The following is an 8549-nucleotide window of genomic DNA, read 5'->3' on the forward strand; positions in this document are numbered from 1 at the left end:
CTGGTAAAGGAACAGCAGTCACTCATGTTAGTCAGAGAAGGAGGATGTTTAGTCATTTTTTGTGATTACCAAGTGGTTTTATCTTTATCTTGTTCCAAATATGATCATGGGGTGGCCTTGTCCCAGCACTGTTTATACGAGTTGAGACCTGGCTGCCAGCAGGTCCGTTTCTCACTTTCTCTGCTTGTCAGCAGGATGTATTTCATTTTCTCAATGACACACCCTTTCTTTCTCACAAAAGCTAAAAGAAACAACCCTACTAAATCTGCTCCTGCAGCAGCAGTACAAATTCTAAGGAGCATGCCAGCCCTTGCCCCACCTGGGATATGCCAGAAAACCCCCATGGGAATTTCATTCAGAATTTAACACCAAGAAAAATGATTCCACTTGAGACATGATAGCCTTTCTTCATCATGATAGTAAGGTCTAGGCAATCCATCTTACTTTTTTTTTTCTTTTAGCTTTTAGGATTCTCAGAGCCAAATGTGAGACTCCTTTAGACATTGACCTTTATGTTTAGCACATTTGCACTCACTTTTCACCCTAATCTGAATTTTCTATTTCCATTTTACTATTTTTTTCCTGGTATTGTTAGCTTCTTCAGATAAAAGTGGGGAAGAAATGAAGTCCCACTTTGAGCCATGTTGCACAGCTTGAAGCTAATACAAAATTAGATCTTGCATCAGTTCCCAGTTATTTTACGGATGTAATCTGTCTCTTATAATTTAAGGGAAGAGCATCTATCGTTTCCTTCTTCAATTTCCTTCCTCCCCATAACATAGTATACAGAAATGGGAGATAGATGTTATCTGGAAACTATTTGCGATGGGATTCTTGCAGTCAGACAGTAGAGGTCACCATGGAGCTGTGCGTGATGGAGCTCACAGACTAGGAAACTTAGCTGAGTGGGTCTGAAATGATAGAAGACTTAACTATTCGATTCAGATGTGTATTCTTTTTGCTCTGGTCATTCAACAGACAGCACTCTGCAGTGGTTGGCTTCGATGTCACTTTGGTAATATAATTGTTTAGAGGAGAGAAGGTGGCTTTTATATATTGTTTACCAAAAAAAATTCCATTTTAAGCACTAAGGAACTCTGAAAAAAATGGTTACAAAATGTGTTTACTTAAATATTGTGAAATGAGGATGGAAATTCGCAGTGCAGGGTGTTTGTCATCTGCTCATGACTAGCAGATGTCCGCCTCCCCCTCCTCCTTTGCAAGCTCAATGACTCACATCTTACAGGGTGTGCAAATTGAAATTTCGAAACTCTCCAGAGTAGAGGTGGCAGTGCCATAACTTGACGCAGGAGAAGTATGCCAGCCAGATGACTTTGCCAGCCAGCATGCTGCCAAAGACTTCACAAAATGTCTCTCTTATTGGAAAGAAAAGCGTTTGGATGTCTCTCTGCACGTGTTCGATGCGCCATTTCTGAAAGGATACAAGGTATGCTTCAGGCTGTGGGTGAACCTGTGTGTATGAAAGGGAGCAGGTAGTCTGCCAGCCCAGAACTGGGTAGTAATTGCTCCTGCCAAGGTGAATCATGCAAGATAGACTCACCTGTTTTGGCTTGTCAGCTCTAGGATGGTGGCAAGTCAGCCTTCAGCCATCGATAGAACAAAGTCTGAGCTATTATCACATGCTCCAAAAATAGGAGGTTATAGTTTAGAAAGATATGTCATCTAAGTTCAAAGTTTTTTTTCTCTTTTGTTTAATTAAGAGGAACTCTGAGTCTGCTGCTTAACCAAAAAATGAGGGCTGTATTTTAGGCAATTCTATTTGTTTAAAAAAATAGAGTCCTGCGAGCCAGGAGGACTAACAGCAAAATTGACTTTTACCTGCAGATGTCACTTCCCTTCATGTGGTAACTAGTTACCAAAGATGTCCCCCTGAAATGAACTGCACCTCCTGGTATTCACACCTTTGTGTGGTCCCTTCCTTTTAAAGCCAAAGAAAGCCTTGCAGCTTCCACTTGGGTCTCCTGGAACACTCACTCTGGGAGAAGACAGCTGTCACGTAAGAAGCCTGACTACCCTGAGATCACTTTGCTTTGAGGAAGCTCAAGCTGCCACCTGAAGAGGCTGTGTGGAGAGAGAAATGCCTGATAAGCCCCTAGCTGTTTCAGGCATCTCAGCTGATAAGCCAGACATGTGACTAAGGAAGCCATCTTGGACATCCAGCTGAGGTGAGGCTTCTGAAGACTCCATCCATCTGACTGTAACCACCCGAGAGAATGCAACATCACCTAACTGAGCTCAGTCAACCTATAGGACCATGAGAGATAATAATAATTTTTTTAAACTACTATATTTTAGTGTAGTTTGTTACACAGCAATAGATATAACCCAAACACTTCAGATTGAGAGAGAGAGATTGAGAGAGAGAGAGAGAGATTGAGAGAGAGAGAGAGAGAGAAAGTTGAACATGAAATGCAATTGCACTAACCTGACTCCCTTCTTTTTTTCTCACCTCAGATAGTGTCTATGAGCAAATCTCATAATCTCTATTTTATTTTTTCTTTTTCACTTTTCAGATTTTTTAAAGTTTTTAAAATTGAAGTATAGCTAATTTAGAATGTTTTGTTAGTTTCAGGTGTACAGCAATGTGATTCAGTTATATAGGTTGTTGGAAGCACTTTTGATAAGGCCTGAACCTCCAATATTTTCTAAGGGAACTTAGACACTAGTGATGTGATGAACATGCAAGTGAAGACAGAAACAGAATGGCCTTAGGGGCTGCATCAGTTGGGGACATACTCTATGGAGCTATGAAGTAGGAGAGAACCTGGAAGTCATTCAATGCAACAGTAGAATTGTCAGCCCTTGGGGCCCCTTTCTTTGTTCATTATTGAGTACCTAGACATCTAAAATGTGTAAATAACTGGAAATGGACAAAAATGTCCAGACAGGTTATTTCGAGTAATGAAGAGATGATGTTATCAAAGAAGATTAAAGGTTCTAAATTAGGGGAGCCTAGCTGAACAATGGTTAAGGAATGGCAGCATATGAGGATGTCAGTGCCAAAGAGAAAGGTGTATCTTAGTCACTTGCAGCTTTGGGATAGAGCCTATGAGGGAGGAGGAAGAAGGGGGACAGAGAGCAGTGGAGTCAAGACGAAGAGACAGGCTTAGGATGTATAAATAGTAGGATTTTTAGGTTAAAATCTCTTCAGTCAACCACAGCCATTGCAATTTAAGCAGGCAAATTTTGATATAGCAGAAAAAGTACCAACATGCCTATTGGGAGGTCTTTGTCCTGCTACCAACAGGCAGTATAGACTTGGCAAGTACCTTGCCTTCTCTGGGTCTCAGGAAGGCATGTTGTAACTTATAAAAGACTCTACATAGTTTTATATCAATTATAATAAAATGAGCAGTAGCACTTTATGCAATCTAAGCTCCTTTTCAACTATAAAAACCTTATGGTTCTAAACTGTAGAAATAGGAGACAGTTTTAGAATTTAAAAATTAAGTAATTAGGCTTATAGGCTGGAGATACGTATAAAAAGCTTTGATTGAGATTTTGTGTAATACATAATGGAAAATGTTTAGGTAAGGGTAAGGATCTTTATTTTATTTCTTGATATATCCCAAGTACCTAAAACAATGCCAACATGTAGCAGATGCTAATAAACATATTTGTGGATTGACTGAATGAGCTATTCCTGGGAAATCAAGGACAAAAATGGCCTAAAAAGCAGACACATCCACTATAAGTCTGTCCTTATCTCTTATTTTTATGAAATTTTCTCACTTAGTTCTATTGCTTGGCAAACACTGATATACAAATTTCTAAACAATATTTAGTCTTGCTTCTCTTCTTTATTTTAAAGATAAATAGGGAGGCATGTATTTTTCCAACTAATGTTAACTCACTAGTTTATAATTTTTTTATTTTTACATTTTTAATTAAGAAAAATCTTAAGCACATAAACAGAATACCCACCACCCTGATTCAGCAATTATCAACATTCTATGATTTTAGTTTTATTTATACCTCCATCATTTCTTACTCCCACTGGATTATATGTGATTATTTTTTAAAATAGATTTTCCTCCATCTAATAAAACAAAATTTAGCATTCTAGTTATCTTGTCCTAGTGTGCTCATTTATAGGTGTTTCAATTTCCCAATTTTTTAGTATATTACTGAGTTGCATAGAACTTCTTTAGGGTGCTATTTCTTCTGACTCTGGATTCAGTAAAATTGCAACCATTTTAGAAAAGCTCTCTGTGGATGAGCCCCCTTGTACACAGGGTTTCAGAGTTGTTCTGTTCAGATGTCTTGGTTACAAACATTAGAACTCACCATAGCTGGTTCAGCAGAAAACATATCTAACAGATTTGAGAAGGCTCAATAGACCCCCGGAGAGGATTAGAGACCCAGGCTTGAAGATATGTGGGCAGGAACAACACTCAAATGGCATTTCAGGATGGGGATCCAGAAAAGGATCCATCATTGCTGTCACTGGGCGCAGACACCACAGATTGCCCCATTGATCCCGGGCAATGGAAGCTGAACTGCTGTCATCGTTGTCCCTGAAAGCCATTGCCTCTGCCATCACCTTCAGAGAATGGTCTCCACCGTGTCTGCTTCCTCATGTTTGTCTCTTTTAAACTGAAATCTCATTAAGTGCACTTCATTGGCTGAGTCTATTCATTGGCTGAAGTGTTTATGCCCTAGCTTCCAGGAAGGCTGGACGAGTGAGTTTCTGGATTCTAGGTTTGGAAAACCAGACTCATAAGGTGGGCCATTCCCCAAATTTAGATGTTCAAATGTTCTGGATGGCCACAAATTATGACATGTGTTTATTAAAGTATCTTTAAATCCAAAATGGTCTTTGAAGGAATTCCTAGACCATATGAAAGGGATAATACAGTTGATTGACCTACATGCAAGAAACAATGTGTTCATTTCTTCTCGGAGAGGGGAGGGATCCTTATTCTTTTAGCTTTAAAAAAGCCTACCTGGGAAAAGAATCTACAAAAGAGGGGATATATGTATATGTATAACTGATTTACTTTGCTGTACACCTGAAACTAACACAACATTGTATATCAACTATACTCCAATAAAAAATTGTTTTTAAAAAGTCATATGCACTATCTTCTCTTGCTTTAATATCTTCTCTCTTCTGAATTCTCTCCAAAATCTTCAAACCTCTCAGCATTTCCTCCTCTTCACAGCTTGCCCCACTGTACCACCGTAGAGTTTTTCTAAGATAGTTTGTATTCTAAGCCATTCTTTGACAGAATATTTTCTTTGCAATTTTCTTTCATTTAAAAAGTGCTTTCTAAAGTATATATGCTTCCTTTATAAGGAACAATACATCTCAAGAGCTATAAAAAGACGATGTTAACTCACATACACTAACTCACTCCCCAGGAATTTTACAATTACAGGCATGTTGAGATACTTTCTCTAAGTGAATGTAGTAAACCATCTACTTTCTATTTTAGAAAAAAAGAAAGAAAAAAGGCAGACCAAGGAGGTAAGATATTCACTCTTATAGACTTATGAAGATGCTGCAAACCATTTATAATTCATATCAAACCTCTTTAATTTGACCTACATCATCCATCATGTCCCTTTCTGTTACTTGCTGGAAGATCATACTCACTCTTTCAAATGAAATTTCGATAATAATTTTCCTTTAAAATGACAAAAAGGGCTTTACATTAGGTAAAGAAATACTGAAATGTGTTTATTATACATTATCCGGAATAATAAAATAAATATACCAAAATGTCACTCTAGAAAATGATTTTGTGTATCAAATAACTTATACTAGCCTTCCCCGAGGGATATAAACCATGAAGCTAGCACAAAAACATCTCTCTCCATAGTTAATTTTCTTCTCTGTATCACTAAAATACCAAACTCAGCTACTTACATAATAATCACTAGTATAGTCATTTTAAATGTTTGAAGCATTTAAATTGTCCTCTCTTCCTTTAAGAAATATAATTTAATAGGCAATTCAGTGAAAATAGACTACCCAAATGTTTGATGGCTTGAACTAAAATCAGCCTTTAGGCAAAGCTTGTTTTATATTGTTTAGATTTTTGAGGGGTCGCGTTCTTTTTTGTTTTGTATTTCATCATAGAATGCAAATGAAACATTTAAGAGATTGAGGCCAAACTGAATGTCAATGTGAAATATGAATAAGGTCAACTTTATTCTGATTAATCAGCTTCTGGACTTGACTAAAACACAGAGTTTCATGATAGAAAGGGTTTGAATATTTTGCAGTCTTTGTTACTAGTTTGAGGGAAAAAAAGTATTAAAATATTATTCCCTTCCATAAGAATGTTAAATGCTTACTCTAAAACAAAGAAAAATTGATATTTACAACCTCCAATAAGCACTGACAGAAGTAAGAAAGAAAAAAAAGCAAGAATAATTTAAAATAAAGTTTGTATTAGTTTTCTATTGCTGTGGAACAAACCACCACAGATTTAGAAATTTAAAACAATATGCATTTATTATCTTACAGCTTCCATAAGTCAGGAGTCTGGTCACTACTCATCTGAGTCCTCCGCTCAGGGTCTCACAAGGCTACAATCAAGGTGTCAGCCAGGCTGTGTTGTCATTAGAGGCTTGACTGCGGAAGGACATCCTTCCAGGTTCCCTTAGGTTGTTGGAAGCAGTTATTTCCTTGTGACTGCAGAACTCATGGCAGCTTTCTTTTTCAAGCAAAAGAAAGGAGAGTGAAGAGCTAGTCTGCTCAGAGGCTTCTATATAAATTGGAAAGTAATCACAGGAAAGAGAGCTCATTATCTTTGCAATATTCTGTGGGTTAGAAGCAAGTCACCAGTTCTGCCTGCACTCAAAGGGAGGTGATTATACAGAGTGTGAACATGGGGCCATCTGAACATCATAAGAATTGTCTTGCCCACCATTTGAAACACAATTTAAACAAATGCCAATGAAACCCAAGGCAGACAGTTTACCAGAGGCAGTGCGTTTGATTCATATATTTGTTGGTATTTAACTATAAGATTAGTAACCACAAGACTCCCAGGTATTTCAAGGATTTAAAGGTAACCTGTTGAAAGACTCTTTTGGCTATGCAAAACCTAGCAGAGTACATTGCCCTGCTGTGGCCTTAGCCAGTTTTCAGCTTTGACCACAGACGAGCTTCATGAGTCCACCCTGTCCACGGTGTACAGGGTCTTATATAAGTATAGCAAGCACAGGCAATCGTGTCTGTGGCACCACGGATGAATTACCCCTACTCAAGTGAATAGGCATGGAGACCCTCGAGGGACCACAGGGTCTGGTTCAGCCACTGTGAGCACAGTCTTCCTTGAATGTCAGCAGTGAGTTTAGTCATCTCATGAGGAGAATCAAACAGAAGTGAGGTTAAACACCCTTCAGGTGAGAAAAAAATAATATGGTAAGTAGTAAAATATGGAAATGAAGGGCTACAGTTTCTCTTTTGAAAGCATACTTCGCTACAGTTCTTAAATTCAAATGCTGTAGCCTGTATGCATTCTCTTTAGCATGTGTTCATGTACACAAACAGGATTATGGACCAAAACTAATGTGGGAACTGAGGATAATATACATGCTATATATTTTCCACCTTGTGGAAAGAAGAAATAAACTATACTCCTGTGTTAGTTTGGATTCTCTGAGAAGCAGATGCTGAAACAAAGTTAGGAGGGCAAAAGGTTTACTGGGGAGTAATATCCATGAGGAAACAGGATTTAGAAAGGAATGTTGCATCTGCCACAACTCCATATGGCCCACGGAGGTCACAGATCTGACCTTCAGTTAAAAAAATCAAGAATCTCTATGGCTTTCTAGTATCTGGCCCCTGTTTACAACAAGGAGGACTATTTCACAGAACCTCAGGGGCTGAGGCAAATTCTCAGAGGTTGTCCATCTCAATTCTTCATCTTTAGACAGGGATGCATTGAATCATCCTGATGGTGGGGGACTTTCCCATCTTTGAGAAGGCCCAGGTAAGTGGTTCTACAAATCTCTTGCTCAGCTAGTTCACTAAAAGGTTGTAGACGTTTAAAAATTTCTAACTAAATCCATCAGATCTATCTCAGGTTAGGAGCAGGGCAGTATTTTCTGGTGGTTCCTTTTCTTTTGCTAGTCCTTCACATGTTAGGATTCACTATTATCCTCTTCTTATTCTAAACACTTCTCCAAGGAGAACTCATCCACTACCATGGCTTCAACTTTTACCTGTACAGTAGTGGTTCTCAACTAGGGGCTATTTTGCTTTTCAGGGGACTTCTGGCAATGTCTGAAGAAATTTTTGTTGCTATAATTGGGGAGAAGCTACCGGTATTTAGAGGATAGAGACAATGGATGCTGTTAAATATCCTACAGTCCCCCACAACAAAGAATCATCCAGCAGAAATTCTCACCAGTGCCAAGGTTGACAAACCCTGCTGTATAGAGACAACTCCCATTCCAGATCTCCTACCCAGTTTTCACTCGCAAGCTCTACATGGCAAGATGAGGAATCTTTGACTTATTTTCTAAATAAAGTTAAAAGCAAGGCCGTCAGATAAAGAGGTGCAGGGGAG

The 8549-nt window shown here is 38.5% G+C and overlaps 1 long non-coding RNA gene across 1 annotated transcript; it reads left to right on the top strand.

Annotated features, from left to right (window-relative positions):
- Positions 1-1107: 1107 nt before the first annotated feature.
- Positions 1108-3384, top strand: LOC113611913 (uncharacterized). Its single transcript, XR_003429647.1, has 2 exons — positions 1108-1447; positions 1949-3384. It is a non-coding gene; the product is annotated as an uncharacterized LOC113611913 (long non-coding RNA).
- Positions 3385-8549: the final 5165 nt, after the last annotated feature.

This window comes from Aethalodelphis obliquidens, unplaced genomic scaffold (assembly GCF_003676395.1).
Source record: "Aethalodelphis obliquidens isolate GAN/ISIS:26980383/991018 unplaced genomic scaffold, ASM367639v1 scaffold71, whole genome shotgun sequence".
Taxonomy (NCBI): Eukaryota; Metazoa; Chordata; class Mammalia; order Artiodactyla; family Delphinidae; genus Aethalodelphis; species Aethalodelphis obliquidens.